The sequence below is a fragment of the Cupressus sempervirens genome, chromosome 1, assembly GCF_028749045.1.
Source record: "Cupressus sempervirens isolate cs-2001-9-10 chromosome 1, ASM2874904v1, whole genome shotgun sequence".
NCBI classification, from domain to species: domain Eukaryota; kingdom Viridiplantae; phylum Streptophyta; class Pinopsida; order Cupressales; family Cupressaceae; genus Cupressus; species Cupressus sempervirens.
The window spans coordinates 612,284,730-612,305,730 of record NC_143118.1 but is presented as its reverse complement, the minus strand read 5'-3'; positions in this window follow the sequence as shown (position 1 = coordinate 612,305,730).

The following is a 21,001-nucleotide window of genomic DNA, read 5'->3' as shown; positions in this document are numbered from 1 at the left end:
CTACATATAGGGTATATCCATCAAAACAAAGCGACAAGTACTTCCCACCAGCTCCGCCATTGCGATTACCGAATGGGATAATACTCACCGCCACAGATTAATGACCATCATTACCGTCTCGGAATAGATACAAGCACATCGAGCTTCATCCGATCAGCTGGATGAATTTCACCTTGAAGGGGCCCAATCCAAAAGTTTCGGAGGTCATCTCCTGGAACTCTCGAGAACAAGGCCCATCTTACATGCAAACTCTGCTACTGCGCAAACATAGGTTGCAATTAAAGAGAAATTGCAAGGCCGTCACAATGGCCCGAGGCCAATGCTCCGACTAAGTCAATTTTCTCTTGCAATCACCATGCCGCCGTTCACAGAGAGATCTCCCCCATTCACTTGTGACGCGACGCACAATCCAAGGGCTAGACGCGAGCTCGCCCTTGAAAGGCCACTTTCCAAGGCATCCCCCGATGACACATTGGAATGACAACCGCTGTCGAACCATTTCCCAATGTTGTGCCGATCGAGTTGGCACAGAGCCGCTAGACGAGGGCTCCCGTTTTAGATCGAGTTTTAAAATCACCAAGAAGACGCGGTGAGGGCTGGCAACCGCTGCCAAACCTTTTTCCGAAATTGCGCCAGCTGAGTGACAAGAAAACATGATGTAAAGGAGAGTCCAGGAATAGCACCACCCTCGAAGGTGGGCTTCATGCCCTTCTAATTGATTCAACGTCGGCGTCCACCGTTTCAAAATCCGACATATCCATCCGCCCTGACAGCGGCGTTGAATCAATGAGCTGGGCACGGGAGAGGCTCGCGGCAACCACCTCTCCCATTGTAGCCGCGATAGGCTCGCAAAAAATTTTGCTAGAGCGCCAAGTACCCACCTCATTGCTATAGACAAGGGCTCGCCATTAGATCAACTTCGAAATCGCATAACGGACGCGGTGTAGAATGGCAACCGCTGCCAAGTCTCTTCCGTAATTGCGTCGGTCGAGTGATCGAAGAAGGTGATCTAAGAGAGGGTCCAAGCGTGTAGGCATTCGTTGGGGGATTCGCGCCGATGGCAAAAATTTGTGCAATACCCGAGCAACACCGGACGGAGGTGCAAGACGAGGGCTCCCGTTTTAGATCGAGTTTTAAAATCACCAAGTAGACGCGGTGAGGGGCTGGCAACCGCTGCCAAACCTTTTTCCGAAATTGCGCCAGCTGAGTGACAAGAATACATGATCTAAAGGAGAGTCCAGGAATAGCACCCTCGAGGGTGGGCTTCATGCCCCTCTAATTGATTCAGCGTCGCCGTCCACCGTTTCAAAATCCGACATTTCCATCCGCCCTGACAGCGGCGTTGAATCAATGAGGAGGGCACGGGAGAGGCTCGCGGCAACCACCTCTCCCATCGTAGCCGCGATAGGCACGCAAAAAATTTTGCTCGAGCGCCAAGCACCCACCTCATGCCTAGAGACAAGGGCTCGCCATTAGATCAAAACTTCGAAATCGCTGAACAGACGCGCTGTAGAATGGCAACCGCTGCCAAGTCTCTTCCGTAGTTGCGTCGATCGAGTGATCGAAGAAGGTGATCTAAGAGAGGGTCCAAGCATAGGCATTCGTTGGGGGATTCGCGCCGATGGCATAAATTTATGCATTACCCGAGCAACACCGGACGGAGGTGCTAGACGAGGGCTCCCGTTTTAGATCGAGTTTTAAAATCACCAAGTAGACGCGGTGAGGGCTGGCAACCGCTGCCAAACCTTTTTCCGAAATTGCGCCAGCTGAGTGACAAGAAAACATGATCTAAAGGAGAGTCCAGGAATAGCACCCTCGAGGGTGGGCTTCATGCCCCTCTAATTGATTCAACGTCGCCGTCCACCGTTTCAAAATCCGACATATCCATCCGCCCTGACAGCGGCGTTGAATCAATGAGGGGGGCACGGGAGAGGCTCGCGGCAACCACCTCTCCCGTTGTAGCCACGATAGGCACGCAAAAAATTTTGCTAGAGCGCCAAGCACCCACCTCATGCCTAGAGACAAGGGCTCGCCATTAGATCAACTTCGAAATCGCTGAACAGACGCGCTGTAGAATGGCAACCGCTGCCAAGTCTCTTCCGTAGTTGCGTCGGTCGAGTGATCGAAGAAGGTGATCTAAGAGAGGGTCCAAGCGTAGGCATTCGTTGGGGGATTCGCGCCGATGGCATAAATTTATGCAATACCCGAGCAACACCGGACGGAGGTGCTAGACGAGGGCTCCCGTTTTAGATCGAGTTTTAAAATCACCGAGTAGACGCGGTGAGGGCTGGCAACCGCTGCCAAACCTTTTTCCGAAATTGCGCCAGCTGAGTGACAAGAAAACATGATCTAAAGGAGAGTCCAGGAATAGCACCCTCGAGGGTGGGCTTCATGCCCCTCCAATTGATTCAACGTCGCCGTCCACCGTTTCAAAATCCGACATATCCATCCGCCCTCACAGCGGCGTTGAATCAATGAGGGGGGCACGGGAGAGGCTCGCGGCAACCACCTCTCCCGTTGTAGCCGCGATAGGCACGCAAAAAATTTTGCTAGAGCGCCAAGCACCCACCTCATGCCTAGAGACAAGGGCTCGCCATTAGATCAACTTCGAAATCGCTGAACAGACGCGCTGTAGAATGGCAACCGCTGCCAAGTCTCTTCCGTAGTTGCGTCGGTCGAGTGATCGAAGAAGGTGATCTAAGAGAGGGTCCAAGCGTAGGCATTCGTTGGGGGATTCGCGCCGATGGCATAAATTTATGCAATACCCGAGCAACACCGGACGGAGGTGCTAGACGAGGGCTCCCGTTTTAGATCGAGTTTTAAAATCACCGAGTAGACGCGGTGAGGGCTGGCAACCGCTGCCAAACCTTTTTCCGAAATTGCGCCAGCTGAGTGACAAGAAAACATGATCTAAAGGAGAGTCCGGGAATAGCACCCTCGAGGGTGGGCTTCATGCCCCTCTAATTGATTCAACGTCGCCATCCACCGTTTCAAAATCCGACATATCCATCCGCCCTGACAGCGGCGTTGAATCAATGAGGGGGGCACGGGAGAGGCTCGCGGCAACCACCTCTCCCCTTGTAGCCGCGATAGGCACGCAAAAAAATTTTGCTAGAGCGCCAAGCACCCACCTCATGCCTAGAGACAAGGGCTCGCCATGAGATCAACTTCGAAATCGCTGAACAGACGCGCTGTAGAATGGCAACCGCTGCCAAGTCTCTTCCGTAGTTGCGTCGGTCGAGTGATCGAAGAAGGTGATCTAAGAGAGGGTCCAAGCGTAGGCTTTCGTTGGGGGATTCGCGCCGATGGCATAAATTTATGCAATACCCGAGCAACACCGGACGGAGGTGCTAGACGAGGGCTCCCGTTTTAGATCGAGTTTTAAAATCACCGAGTAGACGCGGTGAGGGATGGCAACCGCTGCCAAACCCTTTTCCGAAATTGCGCCAGCTGAGTGAGAAGAAAACATGATCTAAAGGAGAGTCGAGGAATAGCACATCCGGGGTGGGCTCCATGCCCCTCTAATTGATTCAACGTCGGTGTCCACCGTTTCAAAATCCGACATATCCATCCGCCTTGACACCGGCGTTGAATCAATGAGAGGGGCACGGGAGAGGCTCGCGGCAACCACCTCTCCTATATAAGCTATTAGTGCGAGGCTCGCTCTGCATTAGAAATTAGCGAACACACCGACATCCGCCTTAAAAATCCAAATCCTTTAAAATTCCTACCAAACAGCCATTCACGACCCAATTTTTTATGGGGTCGGCAGAGGAGCAAAAGATTGTCATCGGTTAGGAGATGTGAGTTCATGGAGCCGAGGGACTGAAATGGTCATCGAGCTCATCCGATCAACTGGATGAATTTCACCTTGAAGGGGCCCCCAATCCAAAAGTTCCGGAGGTCATCTCCTGGAACTCTCGACAACAAGGCCCATCTTACATGCAAACTCTGCTACTGCGCAAACATAGGTTGCAATTAAAGAGAAATTGCGAGGCCGTCACAATGGCCCGAGGCCAATGGCTCCGACTAAAGTCAATTTTCTCTTGCAATCACCATGCCGCCGTTCACAGAGAGATCTCCCCATTCACTTGTGACGCGACGCACAATCCAAGGTCTAGACGCGAGCTCGCCCTTGAAAGAAAGACCACTTTCCAAGACATCCCCCGATGACACATTGGAACGTAAACCGCTGTCGAACCATTCCCAATGTTGTGCCGATCGAGTTGGCACAGAGGCGACCTTAGGGAGCTCCCGCGTAGCAATCGGGATGTGCTTTCGTGCCCATCTCTCACAAAAACCAATGTCAGCTGTGGACAAATTTGGAATCCAAGGGCTCGCATCCATCGATATCGTCGGCACTGGGTCTATATATTCAAAGGCCACGGAGAGGTTCCGATAAGAGAAGCTCCCCTGCTCGCTCGCACAAACATCCCAAATTCTAGACACAAGCTCCCGCCCTTAGCATCGCTCTCCAGATCACCGCAATGACACATTGGAACGACAACCGCTGTCGAACAACTCCCGAAATTGTGGCAATGGAGTGAGAAAGAAGAGCAACTTTGGGGAGCCGCGCATAGCAAACGGGCTGTGCTGCTGCTTCATTCCGCTCTTATATAGGATCCGAAATCGTTGATTTCGTTTGGAATCCGAGGCTGCATTCGTCCTTGCTCAAACAAGCAATGGCTCTTCTAATCGAATGGCCACGGGGAGCTTCCGATAACAAAGGCTCCCTTGTCACTCGTGATGCGCAGGCCAACTGCTAGACGACGGGTCGCCCTTCAGATCGCTGCCCAGGCAACCACCACAACGGCACCATTGGAACGACAACCGCTGCCGAACCATTCTGAAAATTTTGTGCCAAAGAAGTTGTTGCGTAGAGAACGACTCTAGGGGGCGAGCCCTCGCATAGCAAAATCGGGATGGCTTCACGGCCCTCCCAATAGAAACGATGCTGGTGCCAATATTCCAAAAATCCGAATAACGTGTCTTTCGCGAACACCAGCACTGATTTCTATTGGGGAGGGTCGACGAGAACTTTTGGTACCAAAGCTCCCATTGTAGCCGCGATAGGCACACAAAAAATTGCTAGAGCCCCAAGCACCCACCTCATGGCTAGACAAGGGCTCGCCATTAGTAGATCAACTTCGAAATCGCTGAACAGACGCGCTGTGGAATGGCAACCGCTGCCAAGCCTCTTCCGTAATTGCGTCGGTCGAGTGATCGAAGAAGGTGACCTAAGAGAGAGTCCAAGGCTAGGGATTCGTTGGGGGTTTCGCGCCGATAGCAAAAAATTATGCAATACCCGAGCAACACCGGACGGAGGTGCTAGACGAGGGCTCCCGTTTTAGATCGAGTTTTAAAATCACCAAGTAGACGCGGTGAGGGCTGGCAACCGCTGCCAAACCTTTTTCCGAAATTGCGCCAGCTGAGTGACAAGAAAACATGATCTAAAGGAGAGTCCAGGAATAGCACCCTCGAGGGTGGGCTTCATGCCCCTCTAATTGATTCAACGTCGCCGTCCACCGTTTCAAAATCTGACATATCCATCCGCCCTGACAGCGGCGTTGAATCAATGAGGGGGGCACGGGAGAGGCTCGCGGCAACCACCTCTCCCGTTGTAGCCGCGATAGGCACGCAAAAAATTTTGCTAGAGCGCCAAGCACCCACCTCATGGCTAGAGACAAGGGCTCGCCATTAGATCAACTTTGAAATCGCTGAACAGACGCGCTGTAGAATGGCAACCGCTGCCAAGTCTCTTCCGTAGTTGCGTCGGTCGAGTGATCGAAGAAGGTGATCTAATAGAGGGTCCAAGCGTAGGCATTCGTTGGGGGATTCGCGCCGATGGCATAAATTTATGCAATACCCGAGCAACACTGGACGGAGGTGCTAGACGAGGGCTCCCGTTTTAGATCGAGTTTTAAAATCACCGAGTAGACGCGGTGAGGGCTGGCAACCGCTGCCAAACCTTTTTCCGAAATTGCGCCAGCTGAGTGACAAGAAAACATGATCTAAAGGAGAGTCCAGGAATAGCACCCTCGAGGGTGGGCTTCATGCCCCTCTAATTGATTCAACGTCGCCGTCCACCGTTTCAAAATCCGACATATCCATCCGCCCTCACAGCGGCGTTGAATCAATGAGGGGGGCACGGGAGAGGCTCGCGGAAACCACCTCTCCCCTTGTAGCCGCGATAGGCACGCAAAAAAATTTTGCTAGAGCGCCAAGCACCCACCTCATGCCTAGAGACAAGGGCTCGCCATTAGATCAACTTCGAAATCGCTGAACAGACGCGCTGTAGAATGGCAACCGCTGCCAAGTCTCTTCCGTAGTTGCGTCGGTCGAGTGATCGAAGAAGGTGATCTAAGAGAGGGTCCACGCGTAGGCATTCGTTGGGGGATTCGCGCCGATGGCATAAATTTATGCATTACCCGAGCAACACCGGACGGAGGTGCTAGACGAGGGCTCCCGTTTTAGATCGAGTTTTAAAATCACCAAGTAGAAGCGGTGAGGGCTGGCAACCGCTGCCAAACCTTTTTCCGAAATTGCGCCAGCTGAGTGACAAGAAAACATGATCTAAAGGAGAGCCCAGGAATAGCACCCTCGAGGGTGGGCTTCATGCCCCTCTAATTGATTCAACGTCGGCGTCCACCGTTTCAAAATCCGACATATCCATCCGCCCTGACAGCGGCGTTGAATCAATGAGGGGGGCACGGAAGAGGCTCGCAGCAACCACCTCTCCCGTTGTAGCCGCGATAGGCACGCAAAAAATTTTGCTAGAGCGCCAAGCACCCACCTCATGGCTAGAGACAAGGGCTCGCCATTAGATCAACTTCGAAATCGCTGAACAGACGCGCTGTAGAATGGCAACCGCTGCCAAGTCTCTTTCGTAGTTGCGTCGGTCGAGTGATCGAAGAAGGTGATCTAAGAGAGGGTCCAAGCGTAGGCATTTGTTGGGGGATTCGCGCCGATGACATAAATTTATGCAATACCCGAGCAACACCGGACGGAGGTGCTAGACGAGGGCTCCCGTTTTAGATCGAGTTTTAAAATCACCGAGTAGACGCGGTGAGGGCTGGCAACCGCTGCCAAACCTTTTTCCGAAATTGCGCCAGCTGAGTGACAAGAAAACATGATCTAAAGGAGAGTCCAGGAATAGCACCCTCGAGGGTGGGCTTCATGCCCCTCTAATTGATTCAACGTCGCCGTCCACCGTTTCAAAATCCGACATATCCATCCGCCCTGACAGCGGCGTTGAATCAATGAGGGGGGCACGGGAGAGGCTCGCGGCAACCACCTCTCCCCTTGTAGCCGCGATAGGCACGCAAAAAAATTTTGCTAGAGCGCCAAGCACCCACCTCATGCCTAGAGACAAGGGCTCGCCATGAGATCAACTTCGAAATCGCTGAACAGACGCGCTGTAGAATGGCAACCGCTGCCAAGTCTCTTCCGTAGTTGCGTCGGTCGAGTGATCGAAGAAGGTGATCTAAGAGAGGGTCCAAGCGTAGGCATTCGTTGGGGGATTCGCGCCGATGGAATAAATTTATGCAATACCCGAGCAACACCGGACGGAGGTGCTAGACGAGGGCTCCCGTTTTAGATCGAGTTTTAAAATCACCTAGTAGACGCGGTGAGGGCTGGCAACCGCTGCCAAACCTTTTTCCGAAATTGCGCCAGCCGAGTGACAAGAAAACATGATCTAAAGGAGAGCCCAGGAATAGCACCCTCGAGGGTGGGCTTCATGCCCCTCTAATTGATTCAACGTCGCCGTCCACCGTTTCAAAATCCGACATATCCATCCGCCCTGACAGCGGCGTTGAATCAATGAGGGGGGCACGGGAGAGGCTCGCGGCAACCGCCTCTCCCGTTGTAGCCGCGATAGGCACGCAAAAAATTTTGCTAGAGTGCCAAGCACCCACCTCATGGCTAGAGACAAGGGCTCGCCATTAGATCAACTTCGAAATCGCTGAACAGATGCGCTGTAGAATGGCAACCGCTGCCAAGTCTCTTCCGTAGTTGCGTCGGTCGAGTGATCGAAGAAGGTGATCTAAGAGAGAGTCCAAGCGTAGGCATTCGTTGGGGGATTCGCGCCGATGGCATAAATTTATGCAATACCCGAGCAACACCGGACGGAGGTGCTAGACGAGGGCTCCCGTTTTAGATCGAGTTTTAAAATCACCGAGTAGACGCGGTGAGGGCTGGCAACCGCTGCCAAACCTTTTTCCGAAATTGCGCCAGCTGAGTGACAAGAAAACATGATCTAAAGGAGAGACCAGGAATAGCACCCTCGAGGGTGGGCTTCATGCCCCTCTAATTGATTCAACGTCGCCGTCCACCGTTTCAAAATCCGACATATCCATCCGCCCTGACAGCGGCGTTGAATCAATGAGGGGGGCACGGGAGAGGCTCGCGGCAACCACCTCTCCCGTTGTAGCCGCGATAGGCACGCAAAAAGTTTTGCTAGAGCGCCAAGCACCCACCTCATGCCTAGAGACAAGGGCTCGCCATTAGATCAACTTCGAAATCGCTGAACAGACGCGCTGTAGAATGGCAACTGCTGCCAAGTCTCTTCCGTAGTTGCGTCGGTCGAGTGATCGAAGAAGGTGATCTAAGAGAGGGTCCAAGCGTAGGCATTCGTTGGGGGATTCGCGCCGATGGCATAAATTTATGCAATACCCGAGCAACACCGGACGGAGGTGCTAGACGAGGGCTCCCGTTTTAGATCGAGTTTTAAAATCACCGAGTAGACGCGGTGAGGGCTGGCAACCGCTGCCAAACCTTTTTCCGAAATTGCGCCAGCTGAGTGACAAGAAAACATGATCTAAAGGAGAGTCCAGGAATAGCACCCTCGAGGGTGGGCTTCATGCCCCTCTAATTGATTCAACGTCGGCGTCCACCGTTTCGAAATCCGACATATCCATCCGCCCTGACAGCGGCGTTGAATCAATGAGGGGGGCACGGGAGAGGCTCGCGGCAACCACCTCTCCCATTGTAGCCGCGATAGGCACGCAAAAAATTTTGCTAGAGCGCCAAGCACCCACCTCATGGCTAGAGACAAGGGCTCGCCATTAGATCAACTTCGAAATCGCTGAACAGACGCGCTGTAGAATGGCAACCGCTGCCAAGTCTCTTCCGTAGTTGCGTCGGTCGAGTGATCGAAGAAGGTGATCTAAGAGGGGGTCCAAGCGTAGGCATTCGTTGGGGGATTCGCGCCGTTGGCATAATTTTATGCAATACCCGAGCAACACCGGACGGAGGTGCTAGGCGAGGGCTCCCGTTTTAGATCGAGTTTTAAAATCACCAAGTAGACGCGGTGAGGGATGGCAACCACTGCCAAAACCTTTTTCCGAAATTGCGCCAAGCTGAGCGAGAAGAAAACATGATTTAAAGGAGAGTCGAGGAATAGCACATCCAGGGTGGGCTTCATGCCCCTCTAATTGATTCAACGTCGGCGTCCACCGTTTCAAAATCCGACATATCCATCCGCCTTGACACCGGCGTTGAATCAATGAGAGGGGCACGGGAGAGGCTCGCGGCAACCACCTCTCCTATATAAGCTATTAGTGCGAGGCTCGCTCTGCATTAGAAATTAGCGAACACACCGACATCCGCCTTGAAAATCCAAATCCTTTAAAATTCCTACCAAACAGCCATTCACGACCCAATTTTTTATGACGTCGGCAGAGGAGCAAAAGATTGTCATCGGTTGGGAGATGTGAGTTCATGGAGCCGAGGGACTGAAATGGTCATCGAGCTGGATGAATTTCACCTTGAAGGGGCCCAATCCAAAAGTTCCGGAGGTCATCTCCTGGAACTCTCGAGAACAAGGCCCATCTTACATGCAAACTCTGCTACTGCGCAAACATAGGTTGCAATTAAAGAGAAATTGCGAGGCCGTCACAATGGCCCGAGGCCAATGGCTCCGACTAAGTCAATTTTCTCTTGCAATCACCATGCCGCCGTTCACAGAGAGATCTCCCCATTCACTTGTGACGCGACGCACAGTCCAAGTGCTAGACGCGAGCTCGCCCTTGCAAGAAAGACCACTTTCCAAGACATCCCCCATTCAGTGAAAGAAAGACCACTTTCCAAGACATCCCCCGATGACACATTGGAACGACAACCGCTGTCGAACCATTCCCAATGTTGTGCCGATCGAGTTGGCACAGAGGCGACCTTAGGGAGCTCCCGCGCAGCAATCGGGATGTGCTTTCATACCCATCTCTCACAAAAACCAATCTTAGCTGTGAACAAATTTCGCCGCAATGACACCCATTGGAACGACGACCGCTGTCGAACAACTCCCGAATTTGTGCCCCGATGGAGTGAGAAAGAATAGCAACTTTGGGGAGCCGCGCATCGCAAACGGGCTGCTGCTTCATTCCGCTCTTGTATATAGATCCGATGTCGTTGATTTCGTTTGGAATCCGAGGCTGCATTCGTCCTTGCTCACACAAGCAATGGCTCTTCTCATCGAATGGCCACGGGGAGCTTCCGATCACAAAGGCTCCCTTGTCACTCGTGACGCGCAGCCCAACTGCTTTCCGAAATTGCGCCAGCTGAGTGACAAGAAAACATGATCTAAAGGAGAGTCGAGGAATAGCACCTCGAGGGTGGGCTTCATGCCCCTCCAATTGATTCAACGTCGGCGTCCACCGTTTCAAAATCCGACATTTCCATCCGCCTCGACACCGCCGTTGAATCAATGAGAGGGGCACGGGAGAGGTTCGCGGCAACAACCTCTCCTATATAAGCTATTAGTGCGAGGCTCGCTCTGCATTAGAAATTAGCGAACACGCCGACATCCGCCATAAAAATCCAAATCGTTGAAAATCCTGACCAAACAGCCATCCACGACCCAATTTATTATGAGGTCGTCTAAGGAGCAAAAGATTGTCGTCGGTTAGGAGATGTGAATTCATGGAGCCAAGGGACTGAAATGGTCATCGAGCTCATCCGATCAACTGGATGAATTTCACCTTGAAGGGGCCCAATCCAAAAGTTCCGGAGGTCATCTCCTGGAACTCTCAAGAACAAGGACCGTCTTACTTGCAAACTCTGCTACTGCGCAAACATAGGTTGCAATTAAAGAGAAATTGCCAGGCCATCACAGTGGCCCGAGGCCAATGCTCCGACTAAGTCAATTTTCTCTTGCAATCACCATGCCGCCGTTCACAGAGAGATCTCCCCATTCACTTGCGACGCGACGCACAATCCAAGTGATAGACGCGAGCTCGCCCTTGAAAGGCCAGGCCACTTCCCAAGACATCCCCCGATGACGCATTGGAACGACAACCGCTGTCGAACCATTCCCAATGTTGTGCCGATCGAGTTGGCACAGAGGCGACCTTAGGGAGCTCCCGCGTAGCAATCGGGATGTGCTTTCGTACCCATCTCTCACAAAAACCAATCTTAGCTGTGAACAAATTTAGAATCCAAGGCTCGTATCCATCGATATCGTCGGCACTGGGTCTATATATTCAAAGGCCACGGAGAGGTTCCGATAAGAGAAGCTCCCCTGCTCGCTCGCACAAACATCCCAAATGCTAGACACAAGCTCCCGCCCTTAGCATCGCTCTCCAGATCGCCGCAATGACACATTGGAACGACAACCGCTGTTGAACAACTCCCGAATTTGTGCCGATGGAGTGAGAAAGATGAGCAAGTTTGGGGAGCCGCACATGGCAAACGGGCTTCTGCTTCATTCCGCTCTTATATATAGATCCGATGTCGTTGATTTCGTTTGGAATCCGAGGCTGCATTCGTCCTTGCTCACACAAGCAATGGCTCTTCTCATCGAATGGTCACGGGGAGCTTCCGATTACAAAGGCTCCCTTGTCACCCGTGATGCGCAGCCCAACTGCTAGACGACGGCTCGCCCTTCAGATCGCTGCCCAGGCAACCACCACAACGGCACCATTGGAACGACAACCGCTGCCGAACCATTCCGAAATTTTTTTGCCAAAGAAGTTGTTGCGAAGAGAACGACTCTGGGGAGAGAGCCCTCGCATAGCAAAATCGGGATGGCTTCACGGCAGCTGGATGGGATTTGAATTCATGGAGCCAAGGGAGTGAAATGGTCATCGAGCTCATCCGATCAACTGGATGAATTTCACCTTGAAGGGGCCCAATCCAGAAGTTCCGGAGGTCATCTCCTGGAACTGTCAAGAACAAAGGCCAATCTTACATGCAAACTCTGCTACTGCGCAAACATAGGTTGCAATTATAGAGAAATTGCAAGGCCGTCACAATGGCCCGAGGCCAATGCTCCGACTACTAAGTCAATTTTCTCTTGCAATCACCATGCCGCCGTTCACAGAGAGATCTCCCCATTCACTTGTGACGACGCACAATCCAAGTGCTAGACGCGATCTCGCCCTTGAAAGGCCGCGTTCCAAGACATCCCGATGACACATTGGAACGACAACCGCTGTCGAACCATTCCCAATGTTGTGCCGATCGAGTTGGCACAGAGGCGATCTTAGGGAGCTCCCGCGAATCGATCGGGAAGTGCTTTCGTACCCATCTCTCACAAAAACCAATGTTAGCTGAACAATTTTAGAATCCAAGGCTCGTATCCATCGATATCGTCGGCACTGGGTCTATATTCAAAGGCCGCGGAGAGGTTCCGATAAGAGAAGCTCACCTGCTCTCTTGCACAAACATCCCCAAATGCTAGACGCAAGCTCCAGCCCTTAGCATCGCTCTCCAAATCACCGCAATGACACATTGGAACGACAACCGCTGTCGAACAACTCCCGAATTTGTGCCGATGGAGTGAGAAAGAAGAGCCAGATCGGGTCGACGAAAACGGCTAAGCTAGATCGGGTCGGCCAGCATGGCTCGGCCACCATTTTTCGCCGAGAGCTTTCGATATTAAAGCTCCCATGTAGCCGCGATAAGTACACCATGACAAATTGCTAGAGCGCCGAGCACCCATAGCAAATTGCCATTATACCAAGCAACGCCGGAGTGCTAGACAAGGGCTCACGTTTAGATCAAGTTTTAAAACCACCAAAAAACACACGCCATGGATCGGCAACCGCTGCCTCACCTTTTCCAAAATTGAGTCATCGCAAAACATGATCTAAAGGAGAGCCGAGGAAAAGCACTGAGATCGCTTCATGCCCCTTTCATTCATTCAACATCGGCATACACCGTTTGAAAACCCAACAATCCGATCCGCCTAGACACCAATGTTGAATGAATGAAAGGGGCACGGGAGAGGCTCGCGGCAACAACCTCTCCTATATAAGCTATTAGTGCGAGGCTCGCTCTGCATTAGAAATCTGCGACAGCGCGGACAAAATCCTTAAAAATCCAATTCAATGAAAAATGTGACCAAACAGCCATCCACGACACCATTTTTGGAGCTCGCCCAGATCGGCTCGGCCAGAATGGCTCGCCCAGATCGGCTCGGCGAGCATGGCTCGGCCAGATCGGCTCGGCCAGCATGGTGACTTGCTGACTCGGTGAGAGTACTTCGAACTGTCAAGAACAAAGGCTAATCTAACATGCAAACTCTGCTACTGCGCAAACATAGGTTGCAATTATAGAGAAATTGCAAGGCCGTCACAATGGCCCGAGGCCAATGCTCCGACTACTAAGTCAATTTTCTCTTGCAATCGCCATGCCGCCATTCACAGAGAGATCTCCCCATTCACTTGTGACGACGCACAATTCAAGTGCTAGACGCGAGCTCGCCCTTGAAAGGCCGCGTTCCAAGACATCCCGATGACACATTGGAACGACAACCGCTGTCGAACCATTCCCAATGTTGTGCCGATCGAGTTGGCACAGAGGCGATCTTAGGGAACTCCCGCGTATCGATCGGGAAGTGCTTTCGTACCCATCTCTCACAAAAACCAATGTTAGCTGAACAATTTTATAATCCAAGGCTCGTATCCATCGATATCGTCGGCACTGGGCCTATATTCAAAGGCCACGGAGAGGTTCCGATGAGAGAAGCTCCCCTGCTCGCTTGCACAAACATCCCCAAATGCTAGACGCAAGCTCCCGCACTTAGCATCGCTCTCCAGATCACCGCAATGACACATTGGAACGACAACCGCTGTCGAACAACTCCCGAATTTGTGCCGATGGAGTGAGAAACGAGAGCCAGATCGGGTCGACGAAAACGGCTAAGCCAGATCGGGTCGGCCAGCATGGCTCGGCCACCATTTTTCGCCGAGAGCTTTCGATATTAAAGCTCCCATGTAGCCGCGATAAGTACAACATGACAAATTGCTAGAGCGCCGAGCACCCATAGCAAATTGCCATTATACCAAGCAACGCCGGAGTGCTAGACAAGGCCTCACGTTTAGATCAAGTTTTAAAACCACCAAAAACACACGCCATGGATCGACAACCGCTGCCTCACATTTTCCAAAATTGAGTCATCGCAAAACATGATCTAAAGGAGAGCCGAGGAAAAGCACTGAGATCGCTTCATGCCCATTCCATTCATTCAACATCGGCATACACCGTTTGAAAACCCAACAATCCGATCCGCCTAGACACCAATGTTGAATGAATGAAAGGGGCACGGGAGAGGCTCGCGGAAACAACCTCTCCTATATAAGCTATTAGTGCGAGGCTCGCTCTGCATTAGAAATCTGCGATAGCGCGGACAACTCCCTTAAAAATCCAATTCAATGAAAAATGTGACCAAACAGCAATCCACGACACCGTTTTTGGAGCTCGCCCAGATCGGCTCGCCCAGAATGGCTCGCCCAGATCGGCTCGGCCAGATCGGCTCGGCCAGCATGGTGACTTGCTGACTTGGTGAGAGTACTTCGAACTGTCAAGAACAAAGGCCAATCTAACGTGCAAACTCTGCTACTGCGCAAACATAGGTTGCAATTATAGAGAAATTGCAAGGCCGTCACAATGGCCCGAGGCCAATGCTCCGACCACTAAGTCAATTTTCTCTTGCAATCGCACATGCCGCCGTTCACAGAGAGATCTCCCCAATCACTTGTGACGACGCACAATCCAAGTGCTAGACGCGAGCTCGCCCTTGAAAGGCCGCGTTCCAAGACATCCCGATGACACATTGGAACGACAACCGCTGTCGAACCATTCCCAATGCTGTGCCGATCGAGTTGGCACAGAGGCGACCAAACAGCCATCCACGACACCGTTTTTGGAGATTGGCCAGATCGGCTCGGCCAGCATGGCTCGGCCAGCACGGCTCGGCCAGCATGGCTCGGCCAGAACGGCTCGCCCAGATCGGCTCGGCCAGCAAGGCTCGGCCAGAACGGCTCGCCCAGATCGGCTCGCCCAGATCGGCTCGGCCAGCATGGCTCGGCCAGAACGGCTCGCCCAGAAAGGCTCGGCCAGAACGGGTCGCCCAGATCGGCTCGGCCAGAATGGCTCGCCCAGATCGGCTCGGCCAGATCGGCTCGGCCAGAATGCTTCGCCCAGATCGGCTCGGCCAGATCGGCTCGGCCAGCATGGTGACTTGCTGACTTGGTGAGAGTACTTCGAACTGTCAAGAACAAAGGCCAATCTAACGTGCAAACTCTGCTACTGCGCAAACATAGGTTGCAATTATAGACAAATTGCAAGGCCGTCACAATGGCCCGAGGCCAATGCTCCGACTACTAAGTCAATTTTCTCTTGCAATCGCACATGCCGCCGTTCACAGAGAGATCTCCCCAATCACTTGTGACGACGCACAATCCAAGTGCTAGACGCGAGCTCGCCCTTGAAAGGCCGCGTTCCAAGACATCCCGATGACACATTGGAACGACAACCGCTGTCGAACCATTCCCAATGTTGTGCCGATCGAGTTGGCACAGAGGCGACCAAACAGCCATCCACGACACCGTTTTTGGAGATCGGCCAGATCGGCTCGGCCAGAACGGCTCGGCCAGAACGGCTCGCCCAGATCGGCTCGGCCAGCAAGGCTCGGCCAGAACGGCTCACCCAGATCGGCTCGGCCAGAACGGCTCACCCAGATCGGCTCGGCCAGCAAGGCTCGGCCAGAACGGCTCGCCCAGATCGGCTCGCCCAGATCGGCTCGGCCAGCATGGCTCGGCCGAAACGGGTCGCCCAGATCGGCTCGCCCAGAACGGGTCGCCCAGATCGGCTCGCCCAGATCGGGTCGGCCAGAATGGCTCGCCCAGATCAGCTCGCCCAGATCGGCTCGGCCAGCATGGCTCGGCCAGAACGGCTCGGCCAGATCGGGACGGTGACTTGATGAACGGACTTAGAGATTCGACTTCGTGGGCCGACCTGGCGGGGAGACTTGATGAACGCACTTGAAGGGTCGACTTGGTGGGGTGACTCTATGAACGGACCTAAAGAGTTGACTTGGTGAGATTACTTGGCGGGGTGACTCGATGAAAGGACTTAAAGAGTCGACTTGGTGAGAGTACTTGGTGGGGCGACTTGATGAACGCACTTGAAGAATCGACTTGGTTAGAGTACTTGGTGGGGCGACTTGATGAACGGACTCAAAGAGTCGACTTGGTGAGAGTACCTGCTGGCTCGACTTGATGAGCAGACTTAAAGAGTCAACTTGGTGAGAGTACTTGGTGGGCTGAACTGATGAACGAACATAAAGATTCGGCTTGGTGGGAGTACTTGGTGGGCCGACCTGGTGGGGTGACTTTATGGACGGACTTAAAGAGTCAACTTGGTTAGATTACTTGTTCTGGTGACTTGATGAACGGACTTGAAGAGTCGACTTGGTGGGGTGACTTGATGAAAGGACTTAAAGGGTCGACTTGGTGAGAGTACTTGGCGGAGCGACTTGATGGACGGACTTAAAGGGTCGACTTGGCGGGGTGACTCGATGAACGGACCTAAAGAGTTGACTTGGTGAGAGTACTTGGCGGGGTGAACTGATGAACGGACTTAAAGAGTCGACTTGGTGGGAGTACTTGGTGGGCCGACTTGATGAACGGACTTATAGAGTCGACTTGGTGAGAGTAGTTGTTCTGGCGACTTGATGAACGGACTTAAAGAGTCAGCTTGGCGGGGTGACTTGATGAAAGGACTTAAACAGTCGACTTGGTCGGGTGACTCGATGAACAAACTTAGAGGGTCGACTTTGCGGGGTGACTTGATGAACGGACCTAAAGAGTTGACTTGGTGAGAGTACTCGGTGGGGTGACCTGATGAACAGACTTGGTGAGTCGACTTGGTGAGAGTCCTTGGTGGGCCGACCTGGTTGGGTGACTTCGTGAACTGACTTAAAGAGTCGACTTGGTGGGAGTACTTGGTGGGGTGACTTCATGAACGGACTTCAAGGGTCGACTTGGCGAGGTGACTTGATGAACGGTCCTAAAGAGTTGACTTGGTGAGAGTACTCGGTGTGGTGACTTGATGAAAAGACTTAAAGAGTCGAATTGGTGAGAGTACTTGGTGGGGTGACTTGATGAACGCACTTGAAGGGTCGACTTGGTGGGGTGACTTTATGAACGGACCTAAAGAGTTGACGTGGTGAGAGTGCTTGGTGGGGTGACTTGATGAACATAGTTAAAGAGTCGACTTGGTGAGAGTAGTTGGTCGGGTGACTTGATGAACGCACTCGAAGAATCGACTTGGTTAGAGTACTTGGTGGGGTGACTTGATGAACGGACTTAAAGATTCGACTTGCTGGGCCGACCTGGCGGGGTGACTTGATGAACGGACTTAGAGAGTCGACTTGGTGAGAGTACTTGGTGACTTGGTGGGCCGACCTGGCCGGGTGACTTGATGAACAAACTTAAAGAGTCGACTTGGCGAGAGTACTCGGTGGGCTGACCTGGTCACGTGACTTGATGAACGGACTTAAAGAGTCGACTTGGTGGACCGACTTGGCTGGGTGACTTGATGAACGAACTTAAAGAGTCGACTTGGTGGGTCGAACTAGCGAGGTGACTTGGTGAGAGTACTTGGTGGGCTGACCTGGCAGGGTGACTTGATGAACGAACTTAGAGAGTCGACTTTGTGAGAGTACTTGGTGGGTCGAACTGGCGGGGTGACTTGATGAACGAACTTAAAGAGTCGACCTGGTGAGAGAACTTGGTGGGCCGAGCTGGCGGGGTGAATTGATGAACAAACCTAAAGAGTCGACTTTGTGAGAGTACTTGGTGGGCCGACCTGGCGGGGTGAGTTGATGACCTAACTTAAAGGGTCAACTTGGTGAGAGTAGTTGGTGGGCCGACCTGGCGGGGCGACTTGATGAACGAACTTAAAGAGTCGACTTGGTGAGAGTACTCGATGGGCTAACCTGATAAACAAACCTAAAGAGTCGACCTGGTGAGAGTACTTGGTGGGCCGACCTGGCGGGGTGACTTGGTGAGCAAACTTAAAGAGTCGACTTGGTGAGAGTAGTTGGTGGGCTGACCTGGCGGGGTGACTTGATGAACGAACTTAAAGAGTCGACCTGGTGGGCCGACTTGGCAGAGTGACTTCATGAACGAACTTAAAGAGTCCACTTGGTGGGCCGACCTGGCGGGGTGACTTGATGAACGAACTTAAAGAGTCGACTTGGTGAGAGTAATTTGTGGGCTGACCTGGCGGGGTGGCTTGATGAGTGAACTTAAAGAGTCGACTTGGTGGGGTGACTTGATGAACGCACTTGAAGGGTCGACTTGGTGGGGTGACTCTACGAACGGACCTAAAGAGTTGACTTGGTGAGAGTACTTGGTGGGGTGACTCGATGAAAGGACTTAAAGAGTCGACTTGGTGAGAGTACTTGGTGGCTCGACTTTATGAGCAGACTTAAAGAGTCCACTTGGTGAGAGTGGGCCTAACAGGGCGATGTGGCGAGTGGGCCTAACGGGGCGAGTTGGTGGGGCGACTTGGCGAGTGGTATTAGAGAGCCGACGTGGTGAGGCGACTCGGCGAGTTGGTTCGTTGAGATGACATGGTGAGCTGACTTGGCGAGTCGACCTGGCGAGCGAACTTAAAGAGTCGACTTGGCAACGTACTCGAGTCGACTTGGTGAGGCGACCTGGCGAGCGGGCTCAAAGAGTCAACATGGTGAGGCGACTCACGGTGAGGAGCTATCCTTGAGGCGACTTGGTGGGCCTACTTGATTAGTCGACTTGGTGAGCCGACCTGACGAGCTGACACGGTGAGCGGGCTTAAAGAGGCGACGGCTTGGTGGGGTAACTCGGCAAGCCAACTTATCGAGGCGAGATGGTGAGTCGACTTGGTGAGCGCACTTAAAGAGTCAACTTCGCGAGGTGACTCGGCGAGTTAGCCCGCTGATGCGACTTGGGCGGGCCGACCTGGCGAACGAACTTAAAGAGGCGACTTGGGCGGGCTGACCTGGTGAGCGAACTTAAAGAGTTGACTTGGCAACGTACTTGAACAACCGACTTGGTGAGCTGACATGGTGAGTGGGCTTAGAGAAGCAACTCGGCGGGGCGACTTGATGAACGGACTTAAAGGGTCGACTTGGCGGGGTGACTCGATGAACGGACCTAAAGAGTTTACTTGGTGAGAGTACTTGGCGGGGTGAACTGATGAACGGACTTAAAGAGTCGACTTGGTGGGAGTACTTGGTGGGCCGACTTGATGAACGGACTTATAGAGTCGACTTGGTGAGAGTAGTTGTTCTGGCGACTTGATGAACGGACTTAAAGAGTCGGCTTGGCGGGGTGACTTGATGAAAGGACTTAAACAGTCGACTTGGTCGGGTGACTCGATGAACGAACTTAGAGGGTCGACTTTGCGGGGTGACTTGATGAACGGACCTAAAGAGTTGACTTGGTGAGAGTACTCGGTGGGGTGACCTGATGAACAGACTTAGAGAGTCAACTTGGTGAGAGTACTTGGTGGGCCGATCTGGCCGGGTGACTTGATGAACAAACTTAAAGAGTCGACTTGGTGAGAGTACTCGGTGGGCTGACCTGGTCACGTGACTTGATGAACGGACTTAAAGAGTCGACTTGGTGGGCCGACTTGGCCGGGTGACTTGATGAACGAACTTAAAGAGTCGACTTGGTGGGTCGAACTAGCGGGGTGACTTGGTGAGAGTACTTGGTGGGCTGACCTGGCAGGGTGACTTGATGAACGAACTTAGAGAGTCGACTTTGTGAGAGTACTTGGTGGGTCGAACTGGCAGGGTGACTTGATGAACGAACTTAAAGAGTCGACCTGGGGAGAGAACTTGGTGGGCCGAGCTGGCAGGGTGAATTGATGAACGAACCTAAAGAGTCGACTTTGTGAGAGTACTTGGTGGGCCGACCTGGCGGGGTGAGTTGATGACCGAACTTAAAGGGTCGACTTGGTGAGAGTAGTTGGTGGGCCAACCTGGCGGGGCGACTTGATTAACGAACCTAAAGAGTCGACTTGGTGAGAGTACTCGGTGGGGTGACCTGATGAACAAACCTAAAGAGTCGACCTGGTGAGAGTACTTGGTGGGCCGACCTGGCGGGGTGACTTGGTGAGCAAACTTAAAGAGTCGACTTGGTGAGAGTAGTTGGTGGGCTGACCTGGCGGGGTGACTTGATGAACGAACTTAAAGAGTCGACCCGGTGGGCCGACTTGGCAGAGTGACTTCATGAACGAACTTAAAGAGTCCACTTGGTGGGCCGACCTGGCGGGGTGACTTGATGAACGAACTTAAAGAGTCGACTTGGTGAGAGTAATTTGTGGGCTGACCTGGCGGGGTGGCTTGATGAGTTAACTTAAAGAGTCGACTTGGTGGGGTGACTTGATGAACGCACTTGAAGGGTCGACTTGGTGGGGTGACTCTACGAACGGACCTAAAGAGTTGACTTGGTGAGAGTACTTGGTGGGGTGACTCGATGAAAGGACTTAAAGAGTCGACTTGGTGAGAGTACTTGGTGGCTCGACTTTATGAGCAGACTTAAAGAGTCCACTTGGTGAGAGTGGGCCTAACAGGGCGATGTGGTGAGTGGGCCTAACGGGGCGAGTTGGTGGGGCGACTTGGCGAGTGGTATTAGAGAGCCGACGTGGTGAGGCGACTCGGCGAGTTGGTTCGTTGAGATGACATGGTGAGCTGACTTGGCGAGTCGACCTGGCGAGCGAACTTAAA